The following is a 17447-nucleotide window of genomic DNA, read 5'->3' on the forward strand; positions in this document are numbered from 1 at the left end:
GAAGGTAGGGGGGAGGAAAGAAAGAGAGAAGGAGGGAGGGACGGAGGAAGGGAAGAAAGAAGGAAGGAAGAAGAAAGGGGGATGGAGGAAGGAGAGAAGGAGGGAGGAAGAACAAATGGAACGAAGGAAAGGAAGGAAGGAAGGAAGGATGGAGGAAGGAAAGAAGGAAGGGAGGAGAGAAGGAGGGAGGGAGGAAGAACAGATGGAAGGAAGGAAAGATGGAGGAAATAAGGAACGAGGGAGGGAGAAAGGAAAAGAGGAAGGGAAGAAACAAGGCAGGGAGGAAGGAAAGGAAGGAAGGAAGGAAAGGAAAGGAAGGAAGGGCGGAGGAAAGAAGGAAGGAAGGAATGTAGGGGGGAGGAAAGAAAGAGAGAAGGAGGGAGGGAGGGAGGAAGGGAAGAAAGAAGGAAGGAAGGAATTTTGAAAACGTTTACTGAGGTTAGAAATCAAGTGAGAAGTTGGTGAATTCTCCATTGACTTGTATAGAGACGGTCGCCCCCTGGTGGCCTTTTGATAGAAGGCAGCTCTAAGTTACTTCTCCATTGATTTGTATAGAGACGCTCGCCCCCTGGTGGCCTTTTGATAGAAGGCAGCTCTAAGTTACTTCTCCATTGACTTGTATAGAGACGGTCGCCCCCTGGTGGCCTTTATTTAGAAGGCAGCTCTAAGTTACTTCTCCATTGACTTGTATAGAGACGGTCGCCCCCTGGTGGCCTTTTGATAGAAGGCAGCTCTAAGTTACATTTTATTAAGTTATTAATATACTGGTTTATATTCTATTAAGTTATTAATATACTGGTTTATATTTTATTAAGTTATTAATATACTGGTTTATATTCTATTAAGTTATTAATATACTGGTTTATATTCTATTAAGTTATTAATATACTGGGTTTATATTTTATTAAGTTATTAATATACTGGTTTATATTTTATTAAGTTAATATACTGGGTTTATATTCTATTAAGTTATTAATATACTGGGTTTATATTCTATTAAGTTATTAATATACTGGTTTATATTTTATTAAGTTATTAATATACTGGTTTATATTCTATTAAGTTATTAATATACTGGGTTTATATTCTATTAAGTTATTAATATACTGGTTTATATTTTATTAAGTTATTAATATACTGGTTTATATTTTATTAAGTTATTAATATACTGGGTTTATATTCTATTAAGTTATTAATATACTGGTTTATATTCTATTAAGTTATTAATATACTGGGTTTATATTCTATTAAGTTATTAATATACTGGTTTATATTTTATTAAGTTATTAATATACTGGTTTATATTCTATTAAGTTATTAATATACTGGTTTATATTTTATTAAGTTATTAATATACTGGTTTATATTTTATTACGTTATTAATATACTGGGTTTATATTTTATTAAGTTATTAATATACTGGTTTATATTTTATTAAGTTATTAATATACTGGTTTATATTCTATTAAGTTATTAATATACTGGTTTATATTTGTTGGTAAATAAATGTTTATATCCATTTAACAGACACTGCAATAAGTAGATATACATTACACACACACACACACACACACACACACACACACACACACACACACACACACACACACACACACACACACACATTCAGCAAACACCATGAAAATAAATAAACATTTCACTGACCATTGGCGTCTTTGGATTGAACTCATTAGTGGACTTGGAGCTTCTTCTCTCTGAAGATTGTTCTGTGTGAATGACCGAGCGCCTCCATCTCTTCACAGGTGCTCCAAATCAGTCCCAGTCAGTCCAAATCAGTCCCAGTCAGTCCCAATCAGTCCCAGTCAGTCCAAATCAGTCCCAATCAGTCCCAATCAGTCCAAATCAGTCCCAATCAGTCCCAGCCAGTCCAAATCAGTCCAAATCAGTCCAAATCAGTCCCAGTCAGTCCAAATCAGTCCAAATCAGTCCCAATCAGTCCCAGCCAGTCCAAATCAGTCCAAATCAGTCCCAATCAGTCCCAGCCAGTCCAAATCAGTCCAAATCAGTACCAGCCAGTCCAAATCAGTCCAAATCAGTCCAAATCAGTCCCAGTCAGTCCAAATCAGATGACAAGCAGCCAGTTTGCTGCTGCTGGTGCATTCTGGGAAGTGTAGTGACCCATTTCTGAGATTCAGCTTAACACACATACACACACACATGCACTCTCATTCATACACACATACACACACACACACGCACTCTCACGCACACACACACACACACGCACTCTCATTCACACACACACACACACACACACACACACACACACACACACACACACACACACGCACTCTCATTCACACACACACACACACACACACACACACACACACACACAAACACACACAGTCGTTGCCATGGTAGTTAACGACTGTGCAGCATGAGGACAGAGCATGCACAGACAGCGTGGAGATTTGAATGGGAGAGGAACAAGGTGCACATGTGGGTCCGCAGATCAAGAAGTATAAAACATAGCCAGACCAAATTACACACATCTATAGATGAGACATTTTGACGTTTGAATGGAGTCTGTAGCTGAAAGTATGCAGAAATAATGTATGTGTTTTGAAATGCCTGAAAAATTGTAAAAAATCATACATTTAAAGGGCATAATGTGCACTTCCTGTTGGATTTAGGTCAGGGGTATCAGTGCGTGATTTGTAGGTCTTGATAAGACAAATAATTGAGTTTTGGTTTGATCTCTCTATGACATTCCTATCAGGCGTAGTGGCCGTTTTAATGTTTCTAGGTGGCGCTAGAGAGCACATTTTGGCACTTTTGGGGTTAATTTTTCCATTTTATCAAATCAATGGCCAGGCCTGATGTGCTTGGTGAATTTGGTCTGTCCTGGAGCAAGTTTAGGTGGTCAAATTTAGGGTCAAAGTGGCATTAGACTCTCCTCCCATTCATTCTCTATGGGAGCGTTTTGGCGAGGGTTTTTGGGCACTTGACCTTTGAGGGCTTTTAAAATCCAAACCGGACGAGTAATGACAAAGTTGTTCAGAACTTTTGTGCAGCAGAGTGTGCTAAGTCAGCTATTTAAGTTTGAAGCCGTCACGATGAACGCCCTCGGACAAGATAACATTTGTAGGTGGCCAAGAATCGTCGACAATCCCACATGTAACAGCAAATTGTGCACTTCCTGTTGGATTTAGGTCAGGGGTGTCAGCGCGTGATTTGTTGGTCTTGATAAAACAAAACATGTAGTTTTCTACGACATTCCTATCAGGCGTAGTGGCCGTTTTAGTGTGTCTAGGTGGCGCTAGAGAGCTTGACGTTGGTCGTTTTTCCATTGTATCGAATTTTTCGCCAGACCTGATGTGCCTGCTAAATTTGGTGAGTTTTTCAGCAGGTTCAGGTTTAGGGGGTCAAATTGTCAAATTGAGGTTCAAAGAGGCGGTAGAAGAAGAAACGACACAAGAACAATAGGGTCCTCACCCTCTTGCCTTTCAGCTCGGTCCCTAAAAATCCAGAATATATGCAAATACTTTGAATTTAGGATGTTTTCCTGCACCTCCTGCACTGTAATGTCCATTTTCAGACCCAGTGGAACATTTTGGGGAAGCCAAGTGAGACACAACCTCTAAGCTGTGCACATTTTAGGGGGTGAGGGAAGAAAAGAGTATGTTGCTATTTCATATCCAATTAACTATTAAAGCGCCCAGTATAGTACCTATTCAGGTAGGATTTCTACAGAAGCGTATTGCATTCACTGAATGAGTAACTATTTTTCTGAATAAATGTGATTCACAAAAATTTGGCGATTCAAAGAAATGAGGCTTCATGTTTGGGTTGAGACATGATGAGATTCTGCTGTTATTGATCACAGTAGATGATACTGATACTGTGAAGTATGTTTACACTGAGAAGGATTTTAAAATGCATGGGGCTGTATACGGAGGACTGATTCACCCAGTTGTATACAGAAGGATGAATCAGTCCGACCTTCTTAAGGTAAGGTCATTCATTCATTGATCTAACATAGGAGGAGCCACTACAGCACACAAGCACTAACACAGTCTGACTCCTTTCAGGGTGCACAAAGCCTTCATGGTAGGATGAAATGGCTGCAGCATGTTTTAACCGCAGATAGAGCCTCACTTCTAACAGCTGAAGGAAAATAATCACATCAGATAGAGGGTATGATGTGTGCCCCTCTCCACACACCAGCAGCGGACCATTTCATGACACTGTGGTATTCGAAAGTGTAGAAGAACATCACAGAGTCCACCTCTGAGACCAACTATGACTTTCACATTACAACTATGAGGCACAACGCAGAAGGATTACCTAAAGTGTTTTTTATTAAATGACAATTTCAGTCTGAAAAAAGTGAGCACATACATCACTCTTCACAGAGAAGAGAACAAACATCCAACTGAAGGAACAACAAGAAAAACATGTTTTTGAGTGAGTCATCGATCCAGAAAAGCATCAGAGTGGTGAATGAAAGTATATTTCTGTTCCAGAGAGAAAAGGAGGGAGTTAGTGGTGTGAAAATTGATGTTGAAGAGAATCCTTGGAGGATGTTTTGTTTTCATTAATCAGGAAATTAAAGTGCACTTGAAACATGGCTCATGTTGGGAACAGACTGATTGCTTATTGTTTCTCAAGAACAGCAAATATACGTATCAATTAGATTGATAATGAGTTAACCCTCCTGTTGTGCTCCCTCTCTTTTGACTGTTCCTTCCTTCCTTCTCGCGTTCCTTCCTTCCTCATTCCTTCTTTCCTCTCCTTACTTCCTTCCTCTTTTCCTCCTTCCTTCCTTCTTTCGTTACTTCCTTCCTTCCTCATTTCCTTTTTTCTCCCTTCCTTCCTCCCTCTTTTCCTCCCTTCCTTCTTTCCTCCCTCCCTTCGTTCTTTCCTCATTTCCTTCTTTCCCCACTTCCTTCCTTCCTCTTTCCTCCCTTCCTTCATTCCTTCCTCATTTTATTCGTTCCTTCCTTCCTTCCTTCCTTCCTTGACCTGAGCACAACAGGAGGGTTAAATTAAACGGTTTGAATCCAGACAGACACTTCACCAGCGAGACTAAACAGAGGTTGAACCGTAGAAGCAGTTTACAGTCTTCCATTGGTTGATTCTACTGCAGATCATACATGTCTATCCTCGCTTGGTTAGTTTTGCCTTCTATTGCCTGCGCTTCTGTTTTTTCTTCCTGTGTATACTGGTTCTTCTCTCTTGAGCAGCTTAACTGAGTGATAATGAATTCATAAATTAAATGGTTTAATTACAGACACAGAACTGAGCTGCTTGCTGGTTTATTTAAAGCTTATTGATATTAAATGTTTTGCCTGTCCTAAATGCACCAAATATGACAAACGGTTCTCCAGATATGTAAAGGACAGACAGACAGACAGACAGACTTACTTTTTAGTTACATGAATTGCAGTACCTGTTTAGTTTTTCAAGTCATTAATGCTACGTGTGTAATCCCACCTCCAACCACAGTATGGGTTGCAATGGCAGGGTGGCGCTGTCCATGTTTCAGCTTGTTGACTCGACAGGCAAAAGAAGACGCAAATCAATGTTATTTATGAGGTAATTTTCTATATTTCTCAAGAACCGCTCATCTAAACAACTTGACGGTGGACACTGCACATTCTTGAGTTCCCAGCAATACATCAGTCTGGTATGAAATAGATCGGAAGAATGGTTCTTGAGGTACGTGAAGGACAAACATACATACATAAAAACTAGGGCTGTCAGCGCGTTAATCGCAATTAGATTAATGCAATCCATAACGCATTATTTTTTTTAATCGCATTTTAATGTTGCAAGCCTTTTTGTCCCTTCTCCTCCCCCGTAGACGGCTCCTCTAGCTGTAGCGCTATGCTTTGAAGTGGCCTCCTGCAGTAAACCTACCGCGCTGATGGAAAGTAAGAGAGCTACTGGACTTTTGAACGGCTTGTTTAACTTTAAAACACTTCCAGACGCTTCAGTTGACAAGTCAAAAGTAAAATGCAACCTGTGTCAAACGGAGTTTAACTACCACCGGAGTACGTGGAGTTTGAGTTAGCACCTCCACGCTAAACACCCAGGTGCAGCCAAGCCAGCCTCAGCTCCACCAAAGGACCATTTTGGAGTGTGGGAGTCGCAGCAGAGCCGTGATTGATTCCCAGTTAAGACACTCTGGTAAGAAATGCTTTACATTATGGGCTTAAAACTGCCTTCAAATGGAAAATAACAGGATTTTAAACATGCAATTCAAAACGCCATTAATCGTGATTAACTATGGAAATTCTGCGATTAATCGCGATTAAAAAATGAATTGTTTGACAGCCCTAATAAAAACAGAGATTCCTTGCTTTAAATAGAGAGATAACATGTTTTGACTGTCAGTGTGTAATGTGCCAGGCTCGTAGTGATGAACCTACACAGAATTATCAGACCACTCTGCAGCTCCCCTCAGCTATAAAGAGCTTTATAGTGAGTTTCAGATGATTGATTAGCTGTCCAGCTGCAACTTTACTGTTCTGGTTCACTGTCAGCGCTCTCATTGCATCGTTTTCTAGAGAAAAAGCTGTTTAAAAAAGTCACTGTACACTTCCTGCTCAGCACCAAACAGCAAACAGACAGTTATCTGCAGACTAGCTGTTGAACATAGTGGAGCATTTAGATATTTCCCTCAGGAGTTAGTAGAGAGTAAACACAGAGCTAACATACAGAGGGGATCATCCCTATGTTCCCCGGGTCCTATGTTCCCCACTTTGTATGTGACCGGGGAACATAGAGATGATCCCGTCTACAGTTAGCCGAGTTAGCCGCCGAGGTAGCCGCTGACTTAGCCGCTGAGTTAGCAGCCGAGTTAGCCGTCGAGCTAGCAACCGAGTTAGCCGCCGAGCTAGCAACCGAGTTAGCCGCCGAGCTAGCAGCCGAATTAGCCGCCGAGCTAGCAGCTGAGCTAGCAACCGAGTTAGCCGCGATCAGGGAACATAGGACCCGGGGAACATAGGTACGCTCCCCATACAGAGTTTAATATTGAACTTACATTCAGCAGGTGGACAGAAACACGACTCCTAATGAATGATATGGTTGATCAGTAACTGCTGGAATAATCAACTGTTTGCTTACAAGTTCAACGTATCAACTTAAAATCTGCATTTAGCTTGTATTTCTAACCCTTTATCCATTACTTTTTACTATTGCAACCACTCATGTATCTATTTTATTGATGTTTTATGTTTTTATCTAGTTTTAATGAATTTTAAATCTATTTTGTTGGTTTTATGACATATTAATTCCTGATGTGCATTAGTCTCAAACATAGAATTGCACCAATCTCTACCAAATACAAGTCAAATTTGAAAAATTTCAGACAAAAAATGAGTGGTGTGATGAAACAGAACTGCTGCATTCAGACACGTGGCTTACAGTCAGTTTAAGTCTGCAGAGTGTTGTGGGCCCTGCGGTGTTGTAAGGCTGGCTGAGTTTGATCCTGTTGTTTCAGCCTCAGGAGAACTATGAAAAAAATCAATGAACATCGATTTCATGGAACAAAGAATAAAATGGTTTTCACCAGGACAGAAAAAACAGTGAAAAAGTCTGGGTGGACCCTGTGACCCTCTGCCAGAAAACAGCAGCTTATTATCTTCTGTGAGAAACTAAGTGAAAAAACAGAGCCACTTGTTGATGGATCAATTTCATTTAGCATCCATGGCCGATATTCTACCATGACCAGAATCATAATTATCCACTAGAAAGTGTTGCTTGTTGCAACCTGAATCCATTATGTGTATATTTTCTTCCTCACTTTGTCACTTTCTGTCAGTCTTCTTGGTGTCTCGTTCTCGTTACACTTGCTCCTCGACCTTGTTGGGGTCCACATCCACGATCGGAGCCACCTGCATGGGCTTGCAGCAGCCGGAGCAGATGTATTTCAGGAAACAGAGGTAAGCGCTGCCAGACACGATGACCATGATGATGATGATTATGGTGGCCCCGAAGGCTGGTGACACAGCGCCATCCAGGACAGACTTGAGGCCTCCCATGCTGATCCCACCAGAGCCCAGGCTTGGATCGCTGGTAGCTTCACCTGGAAACAGACAGGCTGTTAACACCTGGTTTTAACATGTGTTACAACAGGGGTGTCAAACATGGGCCCGTTACCAATGCCGGGCAGAGGACGGAGCTAAACGGACGCGGTGGAAATCCCCAGTTAGTGGTCATTTACATTTGTATTTTGCCTTGTCTAATGGTGATCCATACATTGGATTGCATTTTAAAATCAAGGTCAAATATCACAACAGATGTGTGCCAAAATCTAGAAGAAGGTGAATCAATGCCAACAAAGGAGGTCATTAATTTATACTGTGATGTATTTCATGGCTGCACATTAAAACCTGTTTCTTGGCACTAAATACCGAAGCTGAAACAAGTACACACATTTGAGTCATGTTTACTGCAGTCTCATACAGTTCATCTTTTGTTAAAAGCTTTTTCTAACTGGCCCTTTAAGAACCTCAAGACCTTAATGGATTCTTATTCTTCACCTTCTCACTCCCACAGGTACACAAACTGGAGCAGTAATCTAGAAAAAAAAGAAAAAAAAGACAAAGCAGTGAAAGTGCTCAGCAGCGGAGCAGAAATTATAACGCCTTTTTGACAGCTTAAAAGCAGCTGGCTCAATAATTGTTGCAGCTGGTAACTGGTACAATCTTCACACCATTAGCTGCTTTTCCACCAATTACTGTGAGTTTGACCAAAACCTCAAAGAGACCAACACACAACACAGACTCAGCTGGGCTCGCTCATTACTGGGTTTCTTAAATATCAGCTGTGAGATGGAGAAGATGAAAGTGTTGTCAAGTTTTTAAGACATTTAAATCACTATTGAAATCACTTTTTGTAGAAACAGAAACAGAGTCTTTGAACAAGCTTTAAATTACAGCTGCTCGCTCAATGCAGCTGTAATTATTACTGGACTGGAGGTGAAAAGTGAGCCACACACAGAGAGGGATTTAATTAAAGTAAGTGACCAGAAGGTTCATCTCGTCATGAATTTAATTTCTCTGTGGCAGAAATATATTGTCTTTAAATAGCAGTCAGGTGTCCATATGAACAGTATATATGCTCCTGTTCATACTGACTATTAAAACATCTCCTTCCAATGTGCTTTCATTGGAAGTGATGGAGGCCACACATCTAAAACTAATCCCTTCTGCTCAGATGGGACAAATGATGGTATGGACCTTGTTATCTACTGTATTTATGAATCATGTCAAAGATTTTTATGTAAATCAATAAAAAGGAACTTCAGGTTTCATTAGGGTGACAAATACAGGCAGATCTGAGCCATAGGCCCATATCTGTGTATTACTGCTTAACCTTTGTGTCTGATATGGACTTTTGTCCAATTCTGATTTTCATTTTGTGACTATTTCATAGTGGTTTTAGCAAGAGACTTGAAAATTGGTACAGGTTCATCATTTTTCACATATTTTTGAATTCCAAACCCAATCCTGTGTGACTCCTTCCAACTCTGAGAAAATCTACTTTCTGGCACATTTACCACTTTGGACAAAAGTGTCCAACGTGTTCGATCCCATAAAAAAGGCATATTTGAGAATTTTCTTCCAATTTTTTTTGCATGCGTCTTCTAATCCACTTCTCCTCTGTTGATCCAAACCATTGATTTAATTCATTTCAGACTTTTAACCCCTCCAATGCCAAAAAATAGTCCCTGGTAAAAAACAAAAAAAGGTGAAAAAGCAGATGAAAAATTGAATTTGGTTTGGGGGGATTATAAATAGACTTCCATTATAAAAAAAATGAATTGAAGTCTATGGGGCAATGGAATAAAATGGCAGTGTGTGCACATGACACGGACTCACACATACACACACACACACACACACACACACACACAAATCAGAGGTGTGGGAACTGGTACTTTGTTTATACAGAGGAAGAGAGTATAAATGTGTGCAGCTCCAGAGATCCACGCAGTGTGAGACAGAGACAGAGAATCACTGATCTTGAGGAGATCATCACTGAGATACAGCGGGTTAGTGATAACGAAGAAGAGGTAGAGGAGGAGGATGAAGACTTGGATTCCAGTTCTGACACATTTAGGATGTCATCCACTGGTGTCAGAATATCAGAAGAGTAAAAATAAACTTTCTGGATTATTTCTTGGTCATGAGCGGTAACTTCTGACAAACTTGTCTTCTGTCCAGGGTGACGGTTTTAATCTCTCTCCATCAGTATGACAGAAACTATAAATCTACATTGTGCACCTGTATGTACTCGCAACTTCTTTCAAGTCAAGCTAATGTGTTTTTGAAGCTGCTCTGACAGTTTAAAGACATTTTTCCTTCTGTTCTGACATTACTTTGTGTTATCAGCAGCTTGTGTAAAACATTATGAGTTCCTTCATGAAGGAAATCAGCAGTACAGGAGCTGGTCAAATGAATAGAGTGTATACTGTGCAGGGAAAGCATGTGGAAATCCCTCAGTTTACATCAAATGTTTGAAGTGTTGTGTGGTGTGGGATAATGTGGGATGCTGCAGGCTAACAGTTGAAGATTTTTGCTCTGAATTACCCAACGGCTGGAAGGAATCAAATGCTAATACGAAGGGAATAAATGAGTCTTTTCCTCTGCGTTATCCTCGTTAACACCAAAATATGAAGTGCATGGCTGTGGATGTGTCTGGAGAGAGGAAAACGTGTCATATCTGATTGATCAGTAACGCAGCTGCAACACAAAAGGCTCAGAAATGCTCATCATCTCATTTCCCCTGATATCTCTGATCCTCTCGGCAATGACGGGCTGCATGTGTGAATTTAAACTCACAGCACAGAGAAGACGTTGCTTTTTGTTTGGATGATCGTCTCTGGCACCGAAGCTTGGTAGTAAATGGTGGATGATTGGATGTGGAAGCCAATTATGCTCAGCATGCCGAGAAGACTAACAGAAGAGGGAAGATTGAATAAAAACTGCCAAGGAGCCACACCAAGTTTAAACTCTGAGTCAACGCTATCTCGAGGAAAAGCTCAGGTAAGGTTTGACAAGCCTGTCTTAAACTAATGAAGTCAATTCTTTCTGTCACTAATTTCATTTTTACATTTTTGTTTAACCCTCGTGTCGTCCTCCGGGTCAAATTGACCCCGTCTGTTTTGACTGTTCCTTCCTTCCTCCCTCCCCCTTTCTTCCTCCATTCTGTCCTTCCTTCTTCCCTCCCTCCTTCTTTCCTTCGTCTTTTCCTTTCTTCTCTCTCCTACCTTCCTTCCTTCTTTCCTTTCCTCCCTTCCTTCCTCTCACCTTTCCTTTCCTTCCTTCCTTCTTCCTCCTTCCCTCCTACCTTCCTTCCTTCTTTATTTCCTCCGTCCTTCCTTCCTTCCTTTCATTCCTCCCTTCCTTCTTTCCTTTACTCCCTCCCTCCCTTCCTTCCTTCCTTTCATTTCTCCCTTCCTTCTTTCCTTTACTCCCTCCCTCCCTTCCTTCCTTTCTTCTTCCTTCCTTCCTTCCTTCTTCCTCCCATCCTTCCTTGACTCGAAGACAACAGGAGGGTTAAAATGGCTTAAAAGAACAAATGCTCCACATGCCAGCAACGTTGGACCCCATGAGCAGTGCTTGCAGCACATGCCTGGAGAGAGAGAGCATGAAGGCAACAACTGGACAGCTATTCCTCCATTATCAAGGCCAACATTGCCTCTTTTCCTGCTCATGATGAGGAAAAGATCGTGCAGGATCCAAAGGGGAGGAGAAAGGATGTAATCTTGATGTCAGCAGAGTCACTGCCTGTTACCACAACCCACCAATTGAACCTGTCAATGAAACACCAGCAATGAGGATGGAGCCGTAATTTCTTCAGTTATACATGCGAGTACTCATAAGTCGCCATCAAAGAGGATCAGGATCCATGTCAGACTGCTCTGAATACTCCATGACTGTATGTGTACATTACCCAATGCTACACCACATCACTGATAATACCTTTGGCATTTTGATTAAATGATTAAATAATTTATTACAACCCCCCCCGTCTGTTCAACAACCTTTGAATAATTACATCCCACAGTGTTTGTCACATAGTGTGCATCTGAATTATGGTAACCGGGATGCATGTGTGGGTGTCCAGGATATTCAGATGTAGATCTGGTGTAGCTAGTTTCTAGGAGGATAAATGCAATGTATGCATGCTTTATGTACATTATACCAATTTATTGTAGTGGACATATAAACCAGGTATGGCACATTTTGGACTCTTCAGCAGGAGAAGAGCTGGTGCGGCAGAAAGACAACAATAGAAAGTTATTAGACCAGCGGAAGTTGTGATAATAGTGTACTCACAGCACACAGCTGGTAAAGCCACATAGACGAAGAGAAGAGCAGTCAGCGGGGAGAAATGCTCCACAAACATTTTACACCTGGTCCTGTACAGAGAGACAGAGAGACAGAGAGAGAGAGAGAGAGAGAGAGAGAGAGAGAGAGAGAGAGAGAGAGAGACAGACAGAAAGAGAGAGAGACAGAGAGAGAGAGAGAGAGAGAGGGAGACAGACAGACAGACAGAGAGAGAGAAAGAGAGAGAGAGAGAGAGAGAGGGAGCGACAGAGAGAGAGAAAGAGAGAGAGACAGAGAGAAAGAGAGACAGAGAGAAAGAGAAAGAAAGAGAGAGAGAGAGGGAGAAAGAGAGACAGAGACAGAGAAAGAGACAGAGAGAGAAAGAGAGAGACAGAGAGAGACAGAGAGAGAGAGAGAGAGAGAGAGAGACAGAGAGAGAGACAGAGAAAGAGAGAGAGAGAGAGAGAGAGAGAGAGAGAGAGAGGGAGAGACAGAGAGAGAGAAAGAGAGAGAGAGAGAGAGAGAGTCCAAAGAAAGATGAAATGTGTTAAATATTTGCAGGAAGAAGATCCTCATTGAAAGAACGTGAACTTCTTCAGTTTTTAAATGAGCTGCATGAATTGAAGACAGACCGTCCAACACCTGCAACACTCCTGTGATCCACTGAACATCTATCACAGCAAAATGACCAATGACACCGCAGATGAACCTACAATAAACTCTGTGTGGAGTGAAGACATTCATATGCTATAGCTATATAGATTTACTTAATTATGATATAACATCACTAATTAAGTGAAGAGAAGCACAAGATGAAGCAGTAAAGAGTATTTCTAACAGGAATCCTTCTATTTGAGTAGCTTATTATATACCTCACAGTGTAACGTAAATGACATCCTTCATCAATTATTGCACACAGGAAACTTTACACACCTCAGTTTTCGATGTCTTCTCAGCCCCATCTTGTTATCCCTGTCTGCTAAAAATAAAGGGGGACGTAAGGGGTAAGTTCATCGGACATCTTTTCCGGTGTTTGGAAATCCAGATTAAAGCAGAATCCCAAACTGCGCTGCGGTGTCTTTCCACGTCTCCATTTGAAATCCAAGAGGAGAGAGCGAGTGGATGCTGCTGGATGGACTGCTGGTGGGTGTGTATCTGAGGGCTCTGTATGTGTGGAGGAGACAGAAGGAGAGAGAGAGAGAAAAAAGAGGGAGGGGGAGTCTTGGCAGAGCTTCTTCCAGCTGATGGGAGGAACGACCGCTTTCATCCTCGATCATTCAACGGATGCACGTTGCCTGTTCCTCTTCCCACTCCCAGCCAGGAAAGAGAAATATCTAATCTATACAAATACATGAAATATGATATATCAACATATTAAACCTGCAATGAGCGACCTTTGTCTCCCCCCTCTGGCAGTAAACAGGTGTTACCTGGATGTAACTGTGCTTTACATACATTCATTCATTTCATTACATTACAATACTTTAATATTTGTTTGTCTGCCTCACCGTGTAAAGCGTCATATGGTTTTTTGAAAGGCGCTCTATAGAGTAGAATACGTTTCTGTGGTGTATAAAAGACAAACAAACAAATAACTACCACTAAAAAAAAGATAAGAAGTGCAAGATAAGAAAGATCGAAGAATACAATCTACCTTGACTCAGATGTAACAGAGACGAATCTCACATAAGCTTTGACTAAACATCAGACAGGATTAACAGTACAGGGTGTGGGGAGGGTTAGAAATATACCGTGCCTCTCAATAACTAAACTCTTGATTTTAACCATGGTTAAATACAGGATATGGTCTGTAACAGTCATTAACATTTAGCAGGACAGAGCTGAAAGGTGAATCAAAGATGCTGTGTGAGGTAAATCTGAGTGAACAATCCTTCCTTGAGTCTTTGAACAAGCTTTAAATTACAGCTGCTCGCTCAATGCAGCTGTAATTATTACTGGACTGGAGGTGAAAAGTGAGCCACACACAGAGAGGGATTTAATTAAAGTAAGTGACCAGAAGGTTCATCTCATCATGAATTTAATTTCTCTGTGGCAGAAATATATTGTCTTTAAATAGCAGTCAGGTGTCCATATGAACAGTATATATGCTCCTGTTCATACTGACTATTAAAACATCTCCTTCCAATGTGCTTTCATTGGCTTTCATCCTGTGTGACTCCTTCAACTCTAAGAAAATCTACTTTCTGGCACATTTACAACTTTGGACAAAAGTGTCCAACGTGTTCGATCCCATAAAAAAGGCATATTTGAGAATTTTCTTCCAATTTTTTTTGCATGCGTCTTCTAATCCACTTCTCCTCTGTTGATCCAAACCATTGATTTAATTCATTTCAGACTTTTAACCCCTCCAATGCCAAAAAATAGTCCCTGGTAAAAAACAAAAAAAGGTGAAAAAAGCAGATGAAAGGTGATTATTTCTTATTTCCAATATACTGAATGCAAATTGAATTTGGTTTTGGGGGATTATAACAGTCTTGGATCATTGATGAGTAACAAGATTGATTTCCAGGTTTTTAGTTTTTTTGTAGTGTCAGATTAAAGAAATGGCTCCCATAGACTTCCATTATAAAAAAATGAATTGAAGTCTATGGGGCAATGGAATAAAATGGCAGTGTGTGCACATGACACACACTAGTGCGGAATTTTGATTTCAGAGGTGGGGGGGACACAACTGGCTCCAGTACTGAGGTGGCGGGGGCTATCAGTGTTGCCAATTGGGACCAAAACTGGTCCCAGGGGAAAGGTCAACAGCTCACCCAGTTGGAGATGTCACAACAAGCCTTTTAAGGAGTTGTTTTTACCATATCGATATCCCAAAAGGAGATCAGGAAGCCAGCACTTAAAAGAAAAGTTGGTAGGCTTCCAGAAAATCGAATCTTGGCTGAACACCTCGGGTCAGTTTGACATGACACTAACAAACTACGCCCACACGCAAAACAGTAGGAGCATAACAGCATAACAGAGCATAACAGAAGAGCGTTGGTCGTGGCTGTTTTACGCTTTTCGGCTGTCACCGGTTCGTTGGTGTCTGGGGATCATCCCTATGTTCCCCGCTTTGTATGTGACCGGGGAACATAGGGATGATCCCGTCTACAGTTAGCCAGTTAGCTGAGTTAGCAGCCGAGTTAGCAGATGAGTTAGCCGCCGAGCTAGCAGCCGAATTAGCCGCCGAGCTAGCAGCCGAGTTAGCCGCTGAGCTAGCAACCGAGTTAGCCGCGATCGGGGAACATAGGTACGCTCCCGGTTACTGCAGTGTTTTGCTGCATCATCAATAAAGTCCCAGTTATTGAAGTTAAAGCTGCAGTTGGTAAGTCTTATAAAAGTAACTTTTTGTCATATTTGCTAAGACTGTCACTATGTAAAGACAGCATTACATGAAACTAGTAATCTGTAAAAAAGAAAAAGAAAAAATAAACAAAAACAGGCTCATTTAGCCCCGCCTACTGCTCCTACTGCAAATTGCCAGAATCCACCGTGGCCGGAAAAAAAGACCCAATCAGAGCCAGGATTGTATCTGATGGAGTGTCTGACAGCTGTCAATCACTGCTCACGCACACAGGCCCCTCCCCTTTCCACCTCAGCTCGATCAAGAGTGTAGTTCATGTATTACTGATTCATGCGCCATGTTGTTTACCTGGCCTCTTCAATCGCGTACCGTCCATAGACTGTATATAAGAATTGACCTGTCAATCACGACGTAGCCACGCCCCCAATGCATACCCTGCAGGTTTGATGGTTTGGTATCAAATTAACGTTTTAAAAGCCTTTTTCCTTACAGGCATCTTGGACTGCGCATGCGCAATACTTCACGACAGTCTTCATTTACGGCAGCGAGACGTCATCTTACACTCACAGCAGAGACAGCAGTTTGCTCACAGTCAACTTTCCCAGATCATGCCACAATTTTGGATAAAGAATTACAAAATATATGTACACAAAGTAGTATAAACTGCTGATCATGTGTTTTAAAATGTCTCTGTTGAAAATGACTTCCAAGTGTCGCAAAAAACGTGACCGCATAGGACCAGCAAGATGATTGGAGCAACGGCACCGTAAGAGGCGGGACATGTGCAAACACCGGCCATCTTGGCGTTACGAAGCTTCCCTATGCATTTCAATGGGCGATTTTGTCTCCTCTTATTATAATGTCTCTGACAGGAACTCCCCGCCTGGTACCGTCGCGCGCACGTCAGCCTCCTCTGGGGGAGGGGCTTTGGCGGAAGGGCAGGAGTGCAGCGGAGAGGGAGGGGGAGGGATCTGAAAGTTGTACTTCTTCATATTTGACGCCTCTCTCTCCTCAAAGTTACCAACTGCAGCTTTAAGTAATCAAGTAATTACCTTACACCGTCAGATGATGAGAAATGTGCTTGTTGCTTACTGCATGGTAGCGAAGAGCACGTTGCTCCTCCCCATAGAAAAACAAGGCACAGCCAGCACAGAGGGGTTTTACTGCTGATCATGTGGGGGCACATTCAGGGCTGCATTTCATACGGTTGACCACAGGATCTTGCTCAGTCGCCCCAGGAAGAGGACCCTTTGTTGGTTCATATCTCAACCCCAAAACCTGAGGTGTGCCACAAGGCTCAGACTTTGGTCCATTACTGTTTTCAATACACACTTCCACTCGGGGGGATTATTCATAAATATAAAATACATTTTCACTTTTCTTAAAACTTTTACGGCAGATACTTTAACTACATTTTGTTGCTAATACGTTCTCATGCAGGATTTTTTCATTGTTGTATTGAACATCTCTTCCATCACTGGTAAATAGAGATGGAAAAATATGGAGGATCTAAAAATGGGCTTTGCGATGTTTCATCAGGAAGGGAAGACCTTTCTTAGACCTCAAGCACACTTTAGTTACCGACAATGTGAACATAATCTTAGTTAACAAGCTACGCAGTTGTACATGTATACCATTCATTGTTGTCTTTGCGTTAATAGAATTTTACTCAAGTTATTCAAAAATGCAAACTTGTTCAATTTACTTTCTCTTCTTAAATGCATAAAAACTTTTTCCCCCAAAATATAATTTCCTCACATTCAAAACTGTTCCTGTCTGTAATATGTGATGGATTGAATTCAGTCACACAAACACAAACTGTGTAACTTGGA

The sequence above is a fragment of the Scomber japonicus genome, chromosome 11, assembly GCF_027409825.1.
Source record: "Scomber japonicus isolate fScoJap1 chromosome 11, fScoJap1.pri, whole genome shotgun sequence".
NCBI lineage: Eukaryota > Metazoa > Chordata > Actinopteri > Scombriformes > Scombridae > Scomber > Scomber japonicus.